The 23,808-nt window shown below is 38.6% G+C and overlaps 1 protein-coding gene and 1 long non-coding RNA gene across 3 annotated transcripts in view; one reads left to right on the forward strand and one right to left on the reverse strand.

Annotated features, from left to right (window-relative positions):
* gpr158a (G protein-coupled receptor 158a) overlaps positions 1-23,808 on the reverse strand; it is a 113,656-nt gene that overhangs the window by 60,867 nt on the left and 28,981 nt on the right.
* LOC141380815 (uncharacterized) overlaps positions 8,753-23,808 on the forward strand; it is a 65,088-nt gene continuing 50,032 nt past the window's right edge. Inside the window, exons 1-2 of the long non-coding RNA XR_015524723.1 lie at positions 8,753-8,888; positions 9,375-9,743. This is a non-coding gene — a long non-coding RNA (uncharacterized LOC141380815). The remainder of the gene's footprint in view (positions 8,889-9,374; positions 9,744-23,808) is intronic.

Consider the following 23,808-nt stretch of genomic DNA (forward strand, 5'->3'; position numbering starts at 1 on the left):
ATTTAGAAATTTCAATAGTTCATTTAAAGCAGGATGAATCAGCCTTCAGCTACTTTTAATCTTTTAATCTGTAGTTAAATCATGGACTAAGACCAATGGAAAATGAAAAGTTGACATTTTCTATGCCAGTATGGCTATAGTCTCATTTTATCCAGCATAAGTACACATAATTGCAGATTGAGTCTCTGAAGCACACAGCAAGCCAGCCCTAATAGGTTTTGCAACAGAGTCATAGAATGAAGACTCTTTTGGAAGAGTGAAAATTCAGATCCTATATTGTGCATACATCATTGCATAATTACAGGATGTACACAGCCTCTTCTGTGTCAATAAAGACAAAGAACTAACTTTCTACAAATAGCAAAGAGCCACTGAGAGGCAAGGCTGCAATCTTCAATCGCTGTGTTCAGCAGATTCAGCATATGAGCTGAATTGATTTAAACGGTCCTCTGTTGTATAATATTCAAACAGGGACAGTTTTGGCACAGATCTCCTTGCATGTGCCAAGATGTACTGTCATTAATATCTGGATTACAGACAGACACACCAAGAATTAAAATGAAATTTAATTCAGTATCTAGAGGTTATTCTCCACAAAACAATAGGTCATGAGTGGGTAATCGTAATCCTCGATATCTGAACCCTGAGCGTTTCATGACTGCAGTCCAGGACCTAAAGCAGACATGTTGACCTCAGCTCAATACTGATCCACTCCAACACACACTTAACAAGCTATGAAGAGCCAAAGCCTCCATATTTGAGCTGCTTTAATATCAGCTCTAATAAAGCATGGAACAGTAGAACACTCACACAAATCCATCTTTAGAGAGAAGAGGGCTGTATATCAGTTTTTATTTGCTTCCAGTTTATCTTTATTAAGCCTTACATATGATGATTTCAAAACTAGAATGTGAGGGATAAGTAGGGTCCTGTGATTCTGGATTACCTTCTATGTTGATCCTGCAACATCATTCCTGTTCAAAAATGTTATTAATGCCCAATTCATAAGCTTAAATTTAACCCTATCTGAAAATGATTTACAAAATCAGAGGGGATTATTAGTTGGATAACAAAAGACGCACATAACTCTAACTATAAGCCTAAACCTAACAAAGTTTAAACATATTCCTTAAATCTGATTTGCTGATTGGAATGCTGTTAAAGGATCAACATAGATGTTAAAGCTGCGGTCACACTGGACTTTTCTCCCCATAGACTTGCATTCATACGCACGCGAATGCGTCAGACCTGAAACGCAGGGTCATGGGTCAAGTTTTGCAGCTAGCTGCGTTGCAAAGTTCAAGCTTAGTGAATTCTGACCTGCAAAATTGCATCACTTGACTGCGTGAGACTAATCGAGGATCAAAACATGACCACTGTGGACAAAAATTTTAAATATGGACCAATCACTTGCTTTTTTATTGTCTAATCATCTTGTTTAATCCCGCCCATTTTCGCAGCGCCGTACGAAAGAATTTCGCAAGGTCAAACTCTGGTGTAAACGCAGCTTAATTCAGCAACATGTACTACTTGGTCAACTCACATTAACCTCACAGGCCACTTTATTAGGTCCACCTGCTCGTTAATGCAAATTTCTAATCAGCCAATCACATGGCAGCAACTCAATGCATTTATGCATGTAGACATGGTCAAGACGATCTGCTGCAGTTCAAACCGAGCATCAGAACGGGGAAGAAAGGTGATTTAAGTGACTTTGAACATGGCATGGTTGTTGGTGCTAGGCGGGCTGGTCTGAGTATTTCAGAAACTGCTGATCTACAGGGATTTTCATGCATTTTTATGACCTCAGTGACCACAGCCATCTTTTGATGGCTAATTCCAGCAAGATACCGCACCATGTCAAAGCGTGAATCATCTCAGACTGGTTTCTTGAACATGACAATGAGTACACTATACTCAAATGGCCTCCACAGTCACCAGATATCAATTTAATAGAGCACATTTGAGATGTGGTGGAACGGGAGATTCGCATCATGGATGTGCAGCAAAAGAACTAATGCATTAGAAAATTATAAACTGAATATAGTAGATTTACATCATTTATTGAATGAATGCTTTCAAAATGCATCATATATTCAGTCTAGTCACTGTAACCGAAAAGAAGTTGAATACTCAGTCATTGCTTAACACCATTACATAGTAGATATAACTGTCTTAAATATTTATAAATCACATATATTTTCTATGTATTCATCTGTAGCCTTGCCAAAATCAAGCATATCTCTCAGTAGAAATGCTCCCGGTATTATTCACGATGCACTGCGGGTACTGACCCCTTGAGCTTCAGTCAATTCCTCCAATAAAAAGCTTCAGGAAGCCCACAACTGATAACAGCTTCTGCCTAAAATGAGAGAAACAGACTGTGGCCCATGCTGAGAGGAAGAGACAGGGTCTTCTGATAGAGCGGGTATTGAGCAGGTGAGAGCTTCAGCTGGGAACACTCTATCCTAATTAAAGCCAGACAGACACATCGCCGCACAGACACCGGCAGATCTGAGCCGCTGGGAGGACACTGGATGATTTCAGTGGGTCTACAACACCTTCACGCTCTTCACTTTTAATCAGACAGAGAAAGTTCCAAAGGCTGTTTGATTGACTAAGACATGGATCGGAGGAACTCGTTTAGATAAAGGAGGTCTGTCTTCACTGATAGAAAGTAACACAGGTTTCTAAAAAAATATGTGGTGTACTAGTGTGCCTCAATGATTCTGCCAATGGGCGGCGAGATTAAAATTAACTCTCAATATTATACTATAATTTTTGGATTGCATTATAAAATGCTACATTAAAATGATCAAAGTTTCTCCTGTTCTCTGGTTGACAGCATCAAGCTCAACGCAAAAACAGCCTCATGAGCGCATCTGCAACTAGTACACACATGTCTGTTTATTCACAAACTATGTGTGAAGTGAAAGTGAAAGTATCTCGTGTATTTTTGTGTAAACTATTTAATATATCCACATAGTTGTCCAAATTAATGTCCTGTGAGTGTTTTATAATCGTAGCACATCAATACAGGAAGACCTAGCAAGGCTCAATGGTGTTTCTACCATGAATGGAAAATAAACTTGCATATAAGCTTCATACACGCGCTCTGGCAGAAATGTTCACTGTTCACCTGTCAGCTGCAAACTCAACCGCCATCAGATTGACGCGTTTCAACAAATTTAGGTTGTTTTACTATATTTTACATTTGTCTTTATATTTTTTTAAATAGTAGATATTCAGTCAGTCCAGTTTAAAAAATAATCTGAGAAAGAAGTAGGCCTCGCAGTGAAAAAGGTTGAGAACCCCTGATTTAAGTGACATTGAATGTGGCATAGTTGTTGGTGCCAGACAAGCTGAGTATTTCAGAAACTGCTGATCTACTGGGTTTTTCATGCACAACCATTATTAGGGTTTACAGAGAATGATCTGAAAAAGAGAAAATATCTAGTGAGTGGCAATGTTTCCCTATATGCACAAAAGTAAAGGAGAAAAGAGCAAAGGAAAGAGAAAGTAAAGAGGCCAATTGGAGAAGGCTCATTCTTTATCCTGGCGCTGCAGATGGTCTGTTTAACTGTTTTCTTGCTAGTAAAGCTTTCAGTTTTTCCACTTTCAAAGTCTGCTATGTAAATAGCAAATGCACCATGGCACGACGCAACTGAAGGTGAGTTAGAGATGAGACTCTGATTGGTTTAATGCATGTAATACAATGTACAAACACACTCAAAACTCATTAAAGATCCCCTATTATGGCTTTTTGATAATGCAGTATGTAACACAGCACTAAGTGAATGAAGCGGTTTAAATCTGAAAGTGCACCGTGTTTAAAACTATTGATTCTTTAACGAAACATTCGACTCAGAGTCGAATGAATGAATCAAGTTGGGTCGGATTTTTTTTCTTGAACGCAACAATTTTTATATGGTACATCACCAAATATGTAGTGCCAGATCTAGTAAAACGTGAACGCCCCTTTCCCCTTCAGACACAAGCAGAGCATGGGGGATCACGAGACGAAGATGACGGTCACTGATAGAAGGAGGTTCAGCTGTGGGAAATAAAGGGTTAAAGTTAATTTTTACAACAATACCACATTATAGCCAACCTAGTGCTTTGTTTGTTCCTGTCACTTTTCTGATTTTTGATACAATAACCTAAGTTGCAATGCGGCATTCATCTGCCATTTGCTATTAAAGGAAGGAGCAGCAGAGATTATTATGTAAGGGACTTTGACAGGGACTTTGTCAGTAACTGTTGCAGTTCACATGGACCAGTTTCTTCTTCCTCCGCATCATATTGTAAGAATTGAAATATTGCAAATATTCTGATATCTTTGACAATTCAAAACATGAGCTGAAAACAGAGACTGGTGACTTCACAACTCACCAAGGAGGAATGCGGGAAAAACCAGTTCCTGCTGCATTTGCATCTGACTATGCTGAGACTCAGCTTCATCCCCCCAACTCACGCATATGGTCATTTCAATGTTTGAATGTTTTAAATTAACCAAACTGACTTTAACCATCATGTTTGATATCATTTGAAATGTCTCAGTGCGATTGGTACAATGGTCTCATTCTCTCAGAAATAGACATAATCAGAACAATAAATATATAACTTCAGGCATCTTTTGAACCACTGTGAGGGGTGTGACTTTTACACTAAGTGTGAATGCCTTCTTTGTTATTCACACCCCCTTCCTTGAGGGAATTCTTGGATTATTTAAGGTAAGGGCTAAGAAAAGCTCAGGGCGATTCTGCCTAACCAGATCAGCCCATAACATGGGGTCTGCCCCATGTTATGTATATTTCAAAGTCAGGAATGCATCTTTTTCATCTTGGATTTATCTTTGATAATTTGATGTTTTGTATTGATCATTTATGAATTGACTGATTGAATTGGCATAATACATTTACCTGACTAATAAATTGTAATGTTTGACCATATTTTGCTCACTCTGTAATTATTAATTCAAGTAGATTACGCTGTATCCTTGTTTCCGCACGTCTTGCGTCAGGTCAGTAGACGGACTAAAATCCAATTGAGATGGAGCATTGGCACACTAATTGTGTTTTAGCGATCCGGCTGACTCTTGATATTGATTCATGTGTACTTAGGTGGAAAGGGCTATAACTTCCGTCTAGGTCAACAAGGTGTTGCACGACTAACCTAGATTGGGTACCCGACCTTTGTTTGAAGGTAATATTATTCTAAATTAAGTTCATATGGGAAACCATGGGCTTGGTGAAAACCAAAGTTACTATAGAGTCCAGTAGTCGGGTACATTTATATTAATGCCCTAACCTCTAATTAGAAATGATGATTGTCTTAACTCAAAGGTGTACATCTAAGCGGGACTAACTAAAGTATTTTAGAACGAGCGCGCTGGTAGCGGCCATCTAAAGTATTAGTCAATTTACCTCTGTTTAATATTCAAGACTGACCGGAGTGTGACCGTGAGGGACGCCTTTGGCCGAGGCGATTTCTCTGAGCGACATGAGCACCCAAATGAACGGATGTAATAGTTACTAGTGAAGACAAACGGTTCAAACATTTATCTAAATTACATATTGATATAATCTTCTTAATGTTTTATAATTGGAGTCAGATAAAACGAGGATAAATATATTAATATTCTAAACCACCTCATACTAAAATTGGAGTCAGATATGAGTTAAGTTTAATATAAATCAACATTGTGCACTGGAAAGACCGAACATGCAGTGAACCTTCATCCACCAGTGGACACCGGCATTGGGCCAACTGGGTGGACCCTACAATATGTAGGTGTAATTCAAACTGTTGTCTCATTTTCTGTCGTTTGCTAAATGTGTGCTTAATTCGGTGTTATAAGTTATTATCGCTCCACACAGCTTGTAATCACGTATTTATTATAGATCTGTGCCTGTACTGTATCGCTCAGGTTAAATCTGTATAGGGCTGTTCACATATTGCGTCCAAAAACACATTGAAAATGCGTTGCATGCTTCTACCTTTACCGATTTTAATACGTTTCTGAACTGAATGTGTATCGTTGTTATTACTTGGGGTTAGGTTTAAGAGTAGAGTAATATGCTGGTGTTTAATTGCATGTCTTTATTGCATTCCAGCATTGGGCTCTCACATACTCTGCATGCTACTTAATAGCCGTGGTTGGCATTTCTCTCTGTCTCATGCTGAACGCAGTCGACCAATCACAACAGACTGGGTCATTGGACCAATCACAGCAGATTAGCATCATGCTAAGGAGGGATTTGGGAACACATGAATTGCTGAACGAATCATATGGGAGTCGTTGGGATAATTAGGTCAAAATAAATGCATATTATATGACAATGAAAGTGTGTTTTTGACCTTGTATGCATATCAGCCTATTGCTGAACACCCCTAAAACCAAACTATGACTTTTCGTAATGCAAAATAGTGGCCCTTTAAGAGAATAAGCACAACCCTGTTAAACCATGCACCGGGGCGCGGAGTGTATTTTTTTTATCCTCAAAATAGCAAGATAGTTGATTCAGACACATCCTTATATACTTTGCGCCATGCACTTTAGACCGTAATGATGGAGCCCATTGACTTAAAAGCAACAAGCTCTCTTTACTTAAAATGAATTGAATAAATAATAATAATAAAAAATATATATGTACATAGTTAATTTACTTAATATTAACAGGTATACATTTTGGCTTAGAACTCGTTGATAAAAAATGTTCTAAAACCCCTGTGATTCAAATGAATGGTAAATCTACTTCCAGAATTAGAGCTGCGGATAAAAACAGCCAGTTGCTGATGCTCTTTTTTTCATCATATGAAACGGTGCATACAAAATGATTGCTATGACATCTACAGTGCCAGAACTAATGGAGAAAACAAAACATCACCACAGTGGTGACTCACAGCTTGTAGAGGTGGAATCGATCTAATTTGTCCAGCCATAAATCATAGTGACCCTAGATGTCCACCTTTTTCTTGCATGCTCCTCCTGTTCCTCTTATTGTCTCTTAGTCTTTTTGTGAATGTCAAAGGCACAGTTGTGGCAGCTGTCAGTTTATGTGTATATGTGTGTGCGTATGTGTGTGTGTGAGAGAGAGAGACAGGCTAATTGGCCTAGTGACATGCTCACACTCAGAGCTAGAGGTTTTAATGGCGTGCGTCACACTGTCATGCCAGGAGGCCCATCCGTGTACACATGCCCGAGTCTCGGCAAACACCACCAATAATAGAATTTCCCACCACTGATGTATTACCCTCTTTTATGTCTTACCATCCCACATAAAATAAACAAGTCCAGAAGCGTAATAAAAGTCGAATGAACATCATACAATAGGTCTCCTAAATCAGGGTATGATTTACTAAGAATATCTACTGTTAACAAATATCTCAACATCAACCACACTACTGAGAGAGATCTTTAGATGAGTATGCATACATGTGCTGTGCATTTTTGAATGCAATTTATAAGTACACATCTAAACAATTAGTGCATTCCCTAGATTCTGATTGTCGCACTACTGTAAAGTAATTTCAGATATGCATAATGATGAAAGGTCACAATGCATTTTATCTTACTCATTGCACTATTTTAGCAAACAAACAACCAAATAAGTTGTATAGATTGAAGGACAGGTTGCATTGTATCTTGTATATTGTATATTGTTTTCCGTGAGTTTGGTGTTCCTGTGCCATGTTGTACTTTCCAAACACAGAAAATTAATGGCTTATATTTAGTAGACTGTAAAATGTTTTATTAAATTTATTGTACAAAATAAGTATAAAACTCATAAGTTACTAAACTGCAGTGAGTGGTGGGAATGGAGCGACGGCAGTAGCACAAGCATTAATGATCATCACCTGTGCACCACACCAGAGTTATACAAAGGACCTGTGGGCTGTTCTTATGCCACAAGTAGTTTGGGAGGCCTCCAAACGGGAGGAGCTTACACAACAAGTAGGCTGGGAGACCTCCAATTGGGAGTGACTTATGCTGCAAGTAGATTGGGAGACCTCCAAGTGGAAGAGGCTTATGCCAAAAGTAATTTGGGAGACGTTCAAGTGGAAGGGACTTCAGCAAAAGTAGGTTGGGAGACCTCCAATTCAGAGGTACTTGCGCCAAAAGTAGGTTCAGAGATCTCCAAGTGGGAGGGATATATGCTGCAAGTATGTTGGGAGACCTCCAAGTGGGAGGAACTTACACAACAAGTTGGTTGGGAGACATCCATGTGGAAGAGACTTACGCCAAAAGTAAGTTGGGAGAGCTCCATGTGGGAGAGACTTACACTGCAAGTAGGTTGGAAGACCTCCAAGTAGGAAGAACTTTTGCCAAAAGTAGGTTGGGAGACCACCAAGTCAGAGGCATTTACGCCAAAAGTAGGTTGGCAGAGCTACAAGTGGGAGAGATTTACAATCCAAGTAGGTTGGGAGACCTCCAAGTGGGAGAGATTTACACCACACCTAGGTTAGAAATCTCAAAGTGGGAGGGACTTGCATAGCAAGTAGGTTGGGTCAAGGCTAGAAAGGTTTACAGCTGCAGCTACTGAGCATCTGCACATCAATATTGCACCATTTTTTTCAATATAGAACCAACAATAGTCACAGATTTTTCATCATCATAAGGGGTACGTTTAGAGTTGGGGTAGGTGTAGATGTTAAGAAAGCACAAAAGGTTTAATGTCATGTAGATGATATAAATAATTCAATCAAATGTCCCAGGAAGTTTGTACAGCCCACTTGGAGCTCAAGTCCCACCCATTTGGAGCCATCCTGCACCTTGGAGCTGTCTCCGACCTCCATTAATATCTAACTCAAAGCTCCGGGACTTTAAAAGGAGGAGTGTGACAATGGAAGGAGAGAAGGATGCCTCCTTCCTTTATTTGTAAGAGGTACATGCCATTTTTTCCATTGTTTTGTTTTTGATTCTTAAAATGAAGTGAGGGGCAGCACGGTGGTTAGCACTGTCACCTCACAACAACAAGGTCACTGGTTCGAATCCCAGCTGGGATAGTCAGCCTTTCTGTGTGGAGATTTCATGTTTACCTTGTTCGTGTGAGTTTCCTTTGGGTGCTTCAATTTACCCGACAGTCCAAAGACGTGCTGTAGGTAATTTGGGCAAGCTAAATTATGTGTGTGAATGTGAGAGTGTATTGGTGCTTTCCAATCCACTGTGTAAAACATATGCTGGAGTAGTTTCCGCTGTGGCGACCTCTGAAATAGAGACTAAGCTGAAGTAAAATAAATGAGGTGAACCAGTAGACTCTAGCGAAGAAACAGACTAAAGTTTTCTCTATCCCTCCATTTAATATCCACATTGCAGACTGCTTTAATTAGCACTGTATTGTTTGTTTGACAGTTTGTATGCTCTCTCACAGGCAAAATTTGGAGAATATGCCAGCATAAGCAAACAGCTCTTCCTCAAATTGGCCGGGGAGTAAAGAAACAATAACGCTGTGGTGTGGGTCTATTTTTGTGATGATCTGAAACAGCAAGAGGGCCTTTGAAAGTGCTGCTAAACATAGAACAGCAGCACACAGCACGCGGCCGTCCCTCCAGCAGACCGACAGATCCCGAAACAGTATAAAACAGACACGTGCAGATGGAAAGAGGGCTAGACCAGCCTATGAGGTCCAGTGCTGACCATGCTGATAGACAAGAGTGTCCAGAGATCTGGTCTCGGATCAGATATTAAGCTGAAATATAGCTTAATGCGAGTCCTAGGGTGGTCTCTACGGCAGCTGAAGGTGAGAATAAAAACAACTAAATCCATCTGCTCCATATGCTGACGTCTAGCAGTTTCCAGGTTGCTATCATAAACAAAAGGTGTATCGCAACAGGAAATAGACCTCCGGGTGTCTTTCTTCAGCTTCCCCAGTCTGCACAGCATGCATCTATGTGCTCATCAAGTCTCTGTGAGGTGAAATAAATTCAGCGTTTTCTCGTTTTAAAGCTTAATATACAGCAGCAGATATAAGTGAGGCATTTGTAGGTTAATTTGAAAGTCTGGATAGTGTAAACCAGAGATGCCCAAACTAAGGCTGTGGGTCAATGTTGGCTCTTGGCAACATTTGTTATGGCTATTTCTTCTGAAAGGAGATGGAGAATGATGGGGATGATGTTTTGAGATTGTCAATTCAAATTTAATGTAACCAATCATTTGTTTTATTGTCACAAGCTAACAGAAATTAAATGTTTCAATTAAATGGCATAAATTAATAAAAAAAAATTTTAAATGTACATACTGTCACCTGACGGACAGAGGACAATGCAGAGACTATGATGAGCAAATTAAGTCAAAGGCAGATTCGTCTTGATCAGTGTAATCAGCATTGAACTCCACTGTGTTATAAACGTGATTGTTTACGTTTTTATTGCATTAAGTTATAATTTAAAAAGTCATAATGCATTAGTTAATCTGATTTAAAGTAGGAGATATTAGGAAATGAATTTGGAAATGATCCATGGCAACTTTAATGTAATATAGTTTGGTATATTTACCTTCGGCCTACAGCGCTCAATGATATTTGGTTGTGGCCTTTTATGTGAAAAAAGTGTGGACAAGCCTGGTGTAAGTTGTTGGATTTGACTATAAATTAGGTGCTGCTTGAAAGAGTCGCTATTTTTGCAATTCCATTTAGGGGCACTAGTGACACAGAGGTTGCATACTTGTGGACAGATTTACTAAACAGGACAAATTAGCATGAGAACGCAATTTCATAACAGCACTGATGGAAAATTTAGTGAATGACGGAGCATAAATCAAAAAAACATAGATGGAGCAGCTCATTTTCATAATGTCCAACACAGCACATAAATCAATTGCGTCACAAATAAGCAGAGCCAATTATGAGGAGATGCATTTAATCTACTAATAACATGCAATAAGAAATGCTTGTTTTTGGATAGTTTTAGAAAAGGATGACAGTTTTGTACCTTTATTACCAACCCAGGCTAATTCTGATTACATATCCCTATATACATTTCTGGAGAGTGCGAAATATGTCCCAGGAGCTACGCTTTTTTGCAGATTTTGCTTTTAAGAATCCACCAGAGCGTGATGTGTACGCTTTTTCAGATCTCAAATTTCTATTGTGTGCCATTCGCGCCTGCAGTTCTCACCTAAATTCACCAGAGGCCGCTGTCGACTGACTGAATGACTGACTGACCGACCGATCAACTGACCCACCCTCCTCCTTCCATAAACACAACCAATAGTGTTTTTAAAAGCACCGAATGACCCGCCCACCCACTTCCCTTAACCCAACAGACATCTTTCAAAAGCAATCCAACAAGAGAAAAGCCCTCGCCTGATTTTTACCATGTTTTCAGATTTTACCACATTCACACCCTGTTATTTACTTGTTTATTTTATTTTTTGGCTTATGTTTTTGTCTTGGTTATTTGCCTGACTCATCGTTGTCAACTCCTCTCTGCATCTCAAGTCCACCGATGTGCAATGGTAGGCTAACTGGACAAACTAGTAACAGCAGGAAAGCTTTCCATCCAACGGTAAGCAGTCGCTTGCTATCACGAAAAGGAAAGGCGTCACACTCCTCTAAGTGTTCAATTTAAAGATGAAACGTAGCCACACTTCTGGCTACATAATTCACAATCTCCAGAAATGCATATAGGGCTACGTTTTTAGAATGAGTGTTGGTGTTATGTGTCAAAAACTACATTTATTTTGCTATATGTCATGACCCCTTTACAAAAGAGTTAAAACAGCCACAGACACCGCTCACAGACTTTGAGTTGAATATATCTAAGAATATTCCTTAAAGACCTACTCTTGTGTTTTGGATTAATTAAAAGTCTGTGTCAGCTGATGATGCGCTTAAAAAAGAAAGTGTGCAGGCGCATGTATTTAAGTCTTCAAATCATTTCCCAGTTAAATCATAGTCAGATTCGTTCTCTATACAGCCAATTAAAGCAAGCACTGCTACACGGAGAGCCGCACAGACACGACTGGAGGCTACACTTTAACAAAGACACATCCTTTGCCCGTCTGACAAACATCATTAGGCAGGAATAGCTCGTCTTCTTTAATTGCAGCATCAGGCCACAGCTGTGATGACCCTGTACTTGGGTTGTGAGGATTTCACTGACAAATGCTATTAATTGTTTGCCATTATTATCGGGTCACAGAATAAATGCCACAGAGATTTCATGAATAATAAAATGAGGTGTCTTACATAAAAAGTGCAACAGCTGGGGTTTGAATATGAACTAGAGCAAAATATTCCCCATTAGGAAATGTCTTTTTAAAAATAACTTATGCCAGTTTTGAAGACAGACCATATACACACACACACACACACACACACACACACACACACACACACACACACACACACACACACACACACACACACACACACAGTATTGTATAGTGATGGAAGTAACTATATTAACTAAGGCATTAACTTAGTCATAAAGTACGTCCAGGAGGTTGTTATCACAGAATTAAGTCAGGCAGGTTTATGCGATGTGAAGTGAGACATCATTTTGCACAAACAACCATTCTAGATGTACTTTATCCTGTTTATAACATGACTACTTGCCACAAAACACACACAAAAAAAACCCAACATAAAGCATTTTTCTGAACTGGAATAGTTCCTTTATTCTTTAACCCTTTCATGCATACGATCACACTGGTGTGATCAGCTGTGGATTGTCCCTGACTTACAGTATTCAGAGCGCACGTCATCAACTGCTAAAATTCAAATCTAATGGCGCACTGAAGTACAGAAAGAGTTGTGCAGCGCTTGTCATAAATCACAATTTATCTGCTGTCAAACAAAGAACATTCATTTTAGGTTTCAGACATTCAAATACAGATAACTACAAGGAAAACAAACACTTTAAGGTTTGTTAAATCCACACGGTGCCAGACAGTCGAACCAGACAACCAGATGACAGACAACCAGTTACAAGTATATAGATTTGAACTCATTCGCTGACAGTCAAGGTAATTTGAAGTTCCCAGATGAGCCCGTGTTATTCTGCAGTTGTAGCCTTGGAATGTTGAGACTGACCAATCAGAATCAAGTATTCCAGACAGCCGTGTCATAACAAACATTGTCTCACACACAACTTTCTTACGCATTGTTCTCTGTTTTATAAGGGCTCTCCCAGCCCTTTTTTCAAAAGTGCCTGTGTGTCAGCATAATGGCAAATTCACAAAGACTAACGCAATTTGCTAACGAGGAAGAGATTGACGCTAATGGGCGAGGCTTTCCCCGTTTGATGACGCATACAAAGGGAGAATGTCAATCAAACTGTTTCTAAAGATGTGTTTTTGTGATTATGAAAAATAACATTTCTGCCAGAAGCTAATGATATTAACTTACTGTTGCCACACAACTGTGTTTAAACCCCCTAAAAAGGTGATTTTTGCATAATAGGTCCCCTTTAAGTAAATTTTATATCTACAATATATCAAATAAAACCAAATTTTGAAATACCAGTTGATACCAGTATCACGCAGCTCTACTTCAAGGTGTCCAGAGAGTCTTGAGTTCGCTGGATGTATGTCATATGATCACAATGGGCCATATGGAAACCCCGGATGGAGTATGATGTGATGTTTGCTGTGGTGAAAGCCTCCTGTGGGAATGGAGGCTATTTTTACAGCCAGACCTGCAGATGACACTCGCACTAGCAGCAGATCTCACATCACATATACAGTATACCTTATACATCAGCTCTAATATGAAAGATTCTCCTTCGCTTGTGCAATCAACAGACGTACACATTACAATACGATTCTATTAGTTAATATAATGTATTTGCTAATGTAAACTAAGACTGAACAAAACAAGTATAGTATGTATAGTAGTTTAATGTATAGTTACTAATGCTTTATTAAAATGTGCTTGTCAACACTAGTCAACACACTGTAAGTTAACAAGAACTAATAACTAATGGCTTTATTTTATTAACATTAACAGAGATGAATGTGTTGTAATAAATGTACTGTTCATTGTAATAGATGTACTGTTCATCTAAAATATTTCGATATTCACATGAATGGGTGAATGGCTTTCAGTTGGAGGAAGGTCAATGAAAACAGTTTAAAATATAGCTGCAAGCAGCAATTAACAGAGCCAAGCAGCCCAGCGGCCACATCGTAAACAAACACGACAACAAGATACAGAGCAACCGGAAAATACTATGACTTTTTGACAGCATGGTCTGAGACAAATTTGGAGGAAATTGGGCTAATAATCTTTGGAGAGTTCAAAACAACAGATTTTCAAACCAATTTAAAATGGTGGATAGGAAGTTGTGTCAATTAGGGAATAAATTATATCAATGCTCTCTGTAAGATCCAAGGAATCAGCCAGACCAGTCTAATGAAAATAGGCAAAACTATTCAAAAGTCATTTGATAAAATTTGTATGATTTCTATTGATTTAATTTAACTTTTGTTCAATTTTACCCAAATAATTTAAGTAGTTAAAAGTTTTAGACTTTTTAGAAATATTGATAGAACGTTTGACCAAAAGGTGGTGCTGTGTTGAAACTTTCTGAGCACCTTCAGGGCACTTGCTGACTTTCATTTTCACTTCCACTTTAATAAGCCAGTGCGTCCATAAAAAAGCCATTTTTGACATAATTAAAAATGGCTGATGGCCAAAATGTCTGACGTTGAAAAATCTGACACTCAAAATCATTCGATTGGGCATGCTCTGCCTGATTTAAAAAGACTAATTTTATGAATTTTGGACAAAGGTTTGAGAAGCTAAGAAAAAAAGCCATTTTTATATCTCCCAACCACTAGGGGGCGGTGTGCCAGAACGCTGCAACCAACGTCAGACCAGGGTTGAAATAACACACCAGGTTTGGTGTGAATGTCAATGCGCTATGGAGATAACACCTTAAGTCAATTTTTGCAAGTTCTTTGTTGAATTTGTTCAGAAGGTAATCGAAAACAGTTTGTCGAATCAACTTAAATTCAGAACTTTAGGTCAGCATGGCCTGTAGATCTTGTGATTCAATTTTGGTGAAAATCTGAAAAATGGCCTAGGGCGAGTTTGTTCAAATAGGTTTTGCGGAAAATTCAAAATAGATCATGACTGAAAATTTCGTCATAATGTGCGTCTGAATAGACCTGATTGAATTTTAATTGTAGCCTTTTCGGTTCAATAGTTATAAAGATAAACATAAGTTAAACTTTGAACAAGTGGTGGCGCAAGAGAATTTGAATTAGAGAGTCCAAATTTGTAGTGGTTAAAGATCAAACTGTCCTCTATCATTATGCCAAAGTTTGCGCAAATGCTGCAAATGGTTCAGGAACACCACTTTCAGAGCGGAAGAAGAAAAAAAAAGAAGCCATAAGAATAATAACAGGATCCGGAACAGATACATCAGGTGCCCCTAAAATTATGTGTGTGTGCTAGCAAACAAATCCTTGCTACTAAAAAGAAACTCGACTCTCTACAGTGGAAATGAAATTAACTTTTGGATACAATGTTGATCATGCTTACTTAAAATCAATCCAAATAAGTCTGTCTACCTTATTCTGTCATCTTTGTTCAGACGCTGGAAGAGCTGATTAAATCTAGATAACCCTGGGACACTCAGGATGCAGTGATTTGACAATTTAAGTGCAGCCCTCCTGTGTCTCATTGCATCTCTGATAGGAACTCATGTTTTTATTTATGCAGCTTGCTAACGCTCCGCTTTGCACGTGATGTGAGCTCATGCTGGGAGGTGACATCATTTCCCATCCTCATGTCGCTAGAGAAATGTTCCTGCATCTCTCCTCTCCTGACCTCGCTCTTTTGATCCTGTGCTAACACTCGGATGAACTCACTGAGCTGTCTTGGGTAAAATTCACAATATAAGAATCAGCATCAAGAATCAATGCAAAAATACACTGTAAAAAAAAAAAAAAAAGATGGGTTCCACACAATTACTTCATGTTGTCAACACAAGGTAACTTAATTGTTTTTACCAATTTAAGTGGATTAAACTTAAAACAAATAAGTTTTAACTTATTAAAACCTATGGTAACATGGTAGCTCAGTGGTTAGCACTGTGTGCGAGAGATCTGCAGAGTGGATGGCAACATCAACAGCCTGGGGTATCAAGATATTTGTGCTGCCCATTACATTACAAACCACAGGACAGGGCAAATTCTTCAGCAGGATAGCGCTCCTTCACATACTTTCATACTCCACATTAAAGTTCCTGAAAGCGAAGAAGGTCAAGGTGCTTCAGGATTGGCCAGCCCAGTCACCAGATATAAACATTATTAAGCCTTTCTGAAGCAAGATGAAGGAGGAGGCTTTGAAGATGAATCCAAAGAATCTTGATGAACTCTGGGAGTCCTGCAGTAACACTTTCTTTGCCATTCCAGACGACTTTATTAATAAATTATTTGAGTCACTGCAGAGATGTATGGATGCAGTCATCCAACGAGCAGAAATCAATGTCCCAAAAGACAATTTGAAATCCTAAATAAGCTGAAATCCTCTGTGAATCATGATTGTCTGATAAACTGTTAATTAACCAATACTTTTACCAGTGTAGTTTGACTGTCACAGATACTATTTATTGAAGGAGATGCATTCAAAGAAATTCCTATGATTTTTGTGCTCCCCCTAAAAGCAGGACCAGGTTTACGGGTGGTCAGTCCGACAGCAGGCATCAGATTGAAACAGCATTAGTCAAATACATGCTGTTCTGTTGACACCTATTTTAATGCGGCCAGAGCAGCTGCTGCCGGTGCTGTCGAGCAGATGAAGTCTCTCTCTCCTCTATGAAGATGAATGGCCTGAGCACTCGCCGAGGACACTGTCGTTCACCATTACAGCCAGTCAAACGAGGAGGAGAGGGTGAAATGAAGCTCAGTCAAACGGACCGAAGCCCAGAGCAAACAAACATGTTTATCCTCGGTCGTTTTCTAGCGGCTCATTACATCAGCGTCACTGGCAGAACTGAAGGCAGGACGGAAACATCGCAGCATGCTGACGGAGCATGAGGTCACAGCAATCGCTCATTCAGCTGCTTAAAGGAATAGTTCACCCAAAAATGAAAATTAGCCCATAATTTGGTCACCCTCAAGCCACCCTCAGTGTACATGACTTTTTTGTCTGTCAGACGAACACAGTCAGAGTAGTTTTCAACTTTATCCTGGCTCTTTCATGCTGTATAATAGTGTTGGCTTTTTTTAAAGCTTAAATGCATTGTTAAACTAACCCATAAGGCACCAGGGAGTTAACGCATGTCTAATGAAGCAGATCAATGTGTTCTTGTAACAAAAATATTTGTCATAAGTCATGAGCGAGGATACACAGGTTTATACTGAAGTGATGTTTGCTGTAAATGATCCTCCCCTTTACATCTGTACCAATAACAACTACAGCAGTTATTGTAAGGTTACATTTTCACACTCACTTTATTTTTGATGTATAACTGGCTATTAAGCACAAATAAAAAGCACTTTAAATAACTGTGAATAATCAATTGTAAATTAACTTCCAATAATCCAATACGTTGCCAGGGGTGTCTTATACGTTGCCAGGTGTGTCTTATGAAGCGAATTGATGGGTTTTATTACAAAAATATCCAACCTTATCTCCAATAATTGATTTAATAGGCATCTGGACACTACAAACAAGCAAAAACAGAAAAATCCAACCTTCTCTTTAAGATCATGGCTTCTGGATGTACACAGAAAAGCAAAGTCCACTAAAGGAGATCGAGCGTTTTCATATCTGGCTCCTAAACTCTCTAGGCTACGTTTCCACTTCAGGCAAATGTGGCCTTAATCTGATCTTTTTTTTTTTTTTTTGCCCACATGGGATTTAGATCTTATTTTGTCACGACAGTGTGAACAGCCCAAACCGCATGGAATCTGATCTTTTCCATTTTGATTTGTGCCACTTTCATATGTGGTATTAAATCTGCAATTCGATCGCATTCGGCATGCATCATTCTGTCTCTTACTGCAAACAGGCAGCTAATCAGTAGTAAAATGTCACTCAGGACAGGAAAGTTAAGGTTGTTCACTTTGTTTATTTTTTTAGAACTACAACTGCCGCTCGTTAACTAATCATTAGCCCCTTTTACGCATACAGATCTTTCCGGAAAGCTACCAGCAATTTCCCAGAACGGGAACATGTGGGAACAATTTTCCGGAAAGAAAAGTTGTAACAAGTTGCAAACAAAAATCGGATTTCAGCAGTAAGCCTCGCAGTGTAAACATAGCCTAATTGTAATATGAAGTGACGCTGGACAAGGAGTGTAGATCCAAACACAGAGTTTATTAGCAGGATGGTCAGGCAAGTGACAGTCAACACAGGAGCAAACAGATGTATACAGGCAAATCCAGAGTTGTAGTAAAATAAATAGGCAGATGTTCAAAAGGCAGGCAGCAGACAGGAATAAACAAACAAAACAAGGTGAGGATAACAAACACGGCAAGACAAGGCAAGGAAAACACATCGTAAAGTTCACATTCAGTATAACAAGACTCAGCAACTTCTATGTGTTTGTTTGCTGTATAAATAGTCCTGTAATCAGTCCATAAGCAGCTACAGATGTGAGAGTGTAATCAATGGAGACTTGGAGCAGGTGTGTGTGTGTGTTGCATGACTGGATGTTGTAGTTCTTGAAATGGCAGACTGTAGTATATACTAGCGATTTGCACAGGTTGTATTGCTAGCAATCGTGACACTAACAGCCTTCTTGATAATGTCCTAGGCCCAGAATTACTAAAAGACTTATCTTTTAAGTAAAGCATATCCACAACGCATCACATAATGATAGGATACAGTTAAATGCATTCTCTTCAATCCCCTTTAGGACACTATATACCGTATAACTACAGGTTAACTATGTTTATATGCTGTCCAACCTATACACAACTCCTTAACTTTTCTGATTTTAACTGTACCGCAGTAATTATAGTGCTATACACATAATCTTGAGTATAATTAAATTGAATAGTGATATTAGCATCAGTTTTCAGTCAAGATGAGTTGACAAATTTCTGTATCTCTAATTATAATAGAATTCTGTTGCTTTTAGTCGCGTCACGTTGTGCCGCTTGTGTCTGGGGCAGACACGGGTTATGAATAAAAATAGATTTTGGCTGAGCATCTTATTATGCCAGTCTATTACAATGTGAGAGGTGCTTCAGATAAGATGAAGAAAGTGGGGATTTGCCATGTGGAAGTTATTTGGCAGCAGTGTGGGAGTGTGTCCCGCGGGTGGGTGAAAGTGGAGTGTGTGCCAGCCGAGTGATCAGTCACGCTCAGAACTCATGCTCTCAGTGTGAGCAACAGACTGCAGCAGTCAGTGTGTGTCTGTGTTAGGCTGACGTTGGCTCCTGTTTTTACTGATCAGCACCATCAGCTTTAGTTTTACAAATGCTCTAACTGATAAACTGCAATACAGGACGTCTAATGTGTATCTGTATTTGTAAATCCACAGCGGGGAAATGTCAAAACTTTTTTTGTCTGTTTTTATTATTGAGGCACGGTGTGAGCAAAATTACCACTACAGTTTGTTTATGTTTATCATGAGTTAACAGAGGATACTGAAAGTGAGACAGATGGATGACGTCAAACCTCGGGTTAGTTTTCTTGAGTATTCATGTCTGTGTTTGGCGCGTCTTGGTTGCCATTCATTTTGACAATACGGTGACGGAGGTCCTCCAGTGACATGAGAGTCATATTTGTGCAGTCTGACATGCTGCAATTGTTTGGGATTATTAAAAATCACACAAGTGACGGTGGCTCAGTGGTTAGCACTGTCATCTCACAGCAAGAAGAGTCCCAGCTGGGCCAGTTGGCATTTCTGTGTGGAGTTTGCATGTTCTCCCCATGTGTTTGTGTGCGTTTCCTCTTGGTGCTCCAGTTTCCCCCACAGTCCAAAGACATGCAGTATAAGTGAACTGGATGAAGTAAGTTGCAGCTGAAAGGGCATCTGCTGCGTAAAACATAAGCTGAAATAGTTGGCGGTTCATTCTGCTGTGGCAACCCCTGATAAATAAGGGACTAAGCCGAAGGAAAATGACTTTAATAAAGAAAAAAAATCAATTGTAGAGATCCTGTATAAGTTTAAGCTGTTACACATAAAAGAGTGAACAACTGAACAAATCAAGACTCAAATTAGACTCTTGGTCAAAAAAAAATAGCAGCTCTAAAAAGATCTAACTTTATTTAGCTCGGATTTAATTCAATCTTATACTCAGTCATGTCATTTCTAATTTTTAGAGTCCAAAGATGTTTTGTTTATATATCCTTTATAGCTTTATACTATCAGTGTTTTTACTGTCACTTCATTTTTTAAACTGTGGCTGCAAGAAATCACATTAAATCAAATCTAATTACACCTTACAATCAAACTAATTCATTGACACAATATGAAACTGGTCCAAACAGTCACCAAGCCAAATGTGCACAGCTACTGAATGGTATTGCTGGCCTGTTGCCACACGGCATAATAGAATTGATTGTCATATATTTGCGGCAGTACTGTACTTTTGCCATGACCAAATCAATGTGATTCATGAGCCTTTCCGGTTACGGCATACAATCCATCCCCTCACGTGTGCTTTGTAAATGGAGCTGTACTCGCAGATTGTAATTCCTTTATATCAGCGTCCTATTCATTTACACAGTCTATAAATAGAGATAATATCGCAGCAGACTGAAAGAGGAGATCGATATATAATGAATGAGCCAGAAGTTGACTTCATACTTTATGAACAGTGTGACAGCCAGAACACGCGAATGCAAGATGCAACTGTGACGTGAGATTCTGTGAAAAGTTTAAAAAAAAGCACCTGTAATTCACGTCATGAGTCCTAGATTATTTTATACTTAGGGTTAGTGATTTAAAATAAAAAAGCACTGCAATACATACATGAATAATAACATTATTTCACTATGAGACAACAAAATGGCAGAAAGGTTAAAAAACTACTGTTTGGTCTGAATAAAGTAAAAACTTTAAACCAAAAAAACTTTGGTCACACTTTATTTTGATGGTCCGTTTGTTGAATTAAGTTACATTGCATCTACATACCAACTAATTCTCAGTAGATTATAAGTAGACTGTTAGGTTGGGGTTATTATCGAGATTAATGTAAGTTGACATGTACTTGCAAAGTTACTTATAGTCCAATAAATGTCTGTTGAAGGAGCAGTATCAACACATATTAAGCTGACAGTCTACTGATACTCAAATGGACCATCAAAATAAAGTGTTACCATTTCCAGTAATACTGTTAAGTTAACAGTGGACTTGTACATTCTGCCAGTAATTCTGTAAAATTGCTGGTAATATTCAAAAATTTGGCAGTGATACTGTAAAAATTACATGCACACTGTGAAGTAATAATTACATTTGTGTTATGGAACTACAGCACAGTTGTAATTGTTTATTTATAGTCCACTTGTAATTTTGCCAGTAATATTGTCAAATTACCTGTAATACTGTAAAACTTGCCAGCAATTCTGTAAAATTTGCAATGGTCTTGTAAATTTAATACTGTAAAATTGCCGGTAAAACTGTAAAATTTACAAGCACACTGTAAATTAACAATTGTGGAAGTATAGCACAGTTGAAATAGTTAATTTACAGTGCACTTGTAAATTATGCCAGTAATACTGTAAAATTGCCTGTAATGCTGTAAAATTTACAAGCACACTGTAAATTAACAATTGCGGAAGTATAGCTCAGTTGAAATAGTTAATATACAGTGCGCTTATAAATTTTGCCAGTAATACTGTAAAATTGCCTGTAATACTGTAAAAATTGACAGTGAAACTGTAAAATTTCAAAGCGCACTTTAAATAAACAATTACAGTTGTGTTATTAGAACTACAGCACAATTATAAAAATTAATTTATAGTTTGCTTGTAAAAATTGACAGTAATACAGTAGAAATTGCCAATAATACTATAAAATTTACAAGTGCACTGTAAATTAACAATTACTACTGTGCTGTGGAGCAACAGCACAATTGTAATTGTTAATTTACAGTGTACTCGTAAATTTTAGCAGTAATACTGTCAAAATTTTCAAGCAAAGTGTAAATGAACAACTACAATTGGGCTGTAAAACTACAGCTCAATCTAAAACTACAGCACAATTGTAATTCTTAATTTACAGTACATTTGTTAATTTTACAGTATTACTAGCAACCAAAATTGGCCATTGTTTGTATTTCTTTTGTGTGTGTGTGTGTGTGTGTGTGTGTGTGTGTGTGTGTGTGTGTGTGTGTGTGTGTGTGTGTGTGTGTGTGTGTGTGTGTGTGTGTGTGTGCATTCAACCACAACATTGTACCCCAAAAACACGCAACAAAGCACCATGTTTTCAGAGTGGCTAGTTTGAAATAATAGTTTGGGTTATCGTAGCCCCAAACAACTTATTTTAGAATAAAATTAGTCCCTTAGTCCCTTTATTCATCAGGATCCGCCACAGTGGAATGAACCAACTTATCCAGCATATGTTTTACACAGCGGTTGCCCTTACAGCTGTAACCCAGTACTGGGAAACATCCAATTTAGTTTATTCATTGCACCTATAACGCATGTCTTTTCTTTGGACTGTGAGGGAAACATGAGCACCTGGAGAAAACCCATTAGAACACAGTGGGGACATGTAAACTACACACAGAAATGCCAACTGACCCAGCCTAGACTCGAACCAGCGACCTTCTTGCTCAACCACTGAGCCATCTTATCGCGATGCATTGTCAAATGAATTGTGTACCTTATAGTGACCTACTTAGCATCTGCATAGCAATGTGGGCTCTAGTATACAACCAGTTAGCCTTAGCTAAACCTTATTTCCACAAACACCCTATAATGTCATTGTAAAGGCATCTTTTGTATGGGCAAAACACATTTTTCATCCAGTTTGATGTACTTAAACCACCCATCTTCCTGCAGCATCGAAACCTGAGATTTTCTTCCCACATGCGTCCTTCGTAAATTAGCAAACTCAATCTGTGCTTCTACTTTTAGAGCAGAACTGGGAGCATAGATTCCTCATAAACGTCCATACCATGAGGTTAGCGAAAGCATATCAGCCCTGCAGAGACACAAGGATATAAACGATGGCTCTCTTTAATGGCACTTCCTCCGAGCTCCTTTCCTCATTAGCAGTGTAGCCTATCGAAACCATACATCCCTGTCATACAGCCAGCATGAAAAAAAAAGAGCTCAGCGGATATTTCATCTCACACTAAATCTTCTTTTTCTTTTAACACAACCTACAGAGAGACATAAATGGGAGGAAAAGTAATTACTCCCGCGGTGGATGTATTTCTAAATATCAGACTTCAGAGGGGGTTCAAACACACGGGCTCATCTGTTAAGTTCAGTGGCTTAAAGTAGCAATAACAGCAGTGTATGATCAATGCAAAACCAGCAGGTGTGTGACTCACCAAGAAAAGATCAATTCAAAGTGCCTCTGAAAATAGCTTGGCAATTTTCACCAAAATAAACAGACGGAAAGTCCAAATAGAAAATGTGTGTTGCAGTCATTCGCTTTCTGTGTTTCTAGACTATTTATACACTAGCAGGTATTATTTTGTCTGGTCTAAATTTGGCCTGATTGTATGACTAAATCTACAAATACAATGTTGTTTACACTTGAATTCTGTGGGGAAAAGCAAAAAAGAAAGAAATAGAAAAGAAAAAAGGCAGTTTTTCATTATTAAAAAAAAAAACATTAAAGACCATGTACACTCACGGGTCACTTTATTAGGTACACCGGTCCAACTGCTCAATAACACAAATTTCTAATCAGCCAATAACATGGCAGCAGCTCAATGCATTT

Source organism: Danio rerio, chromosome 24, assembly GCF_052040795.2.
Source record: "Danio rerio strain M-AB ecotype USA chromosome 24, GRCz13ab, whole genome shotgun sequence".
Taxonomy (NCBI): Eukaryota; Metazoa; Chordata; class Actinopteri; order Cypriniformes; family Danionidae; genus Danio; species Danio rerio.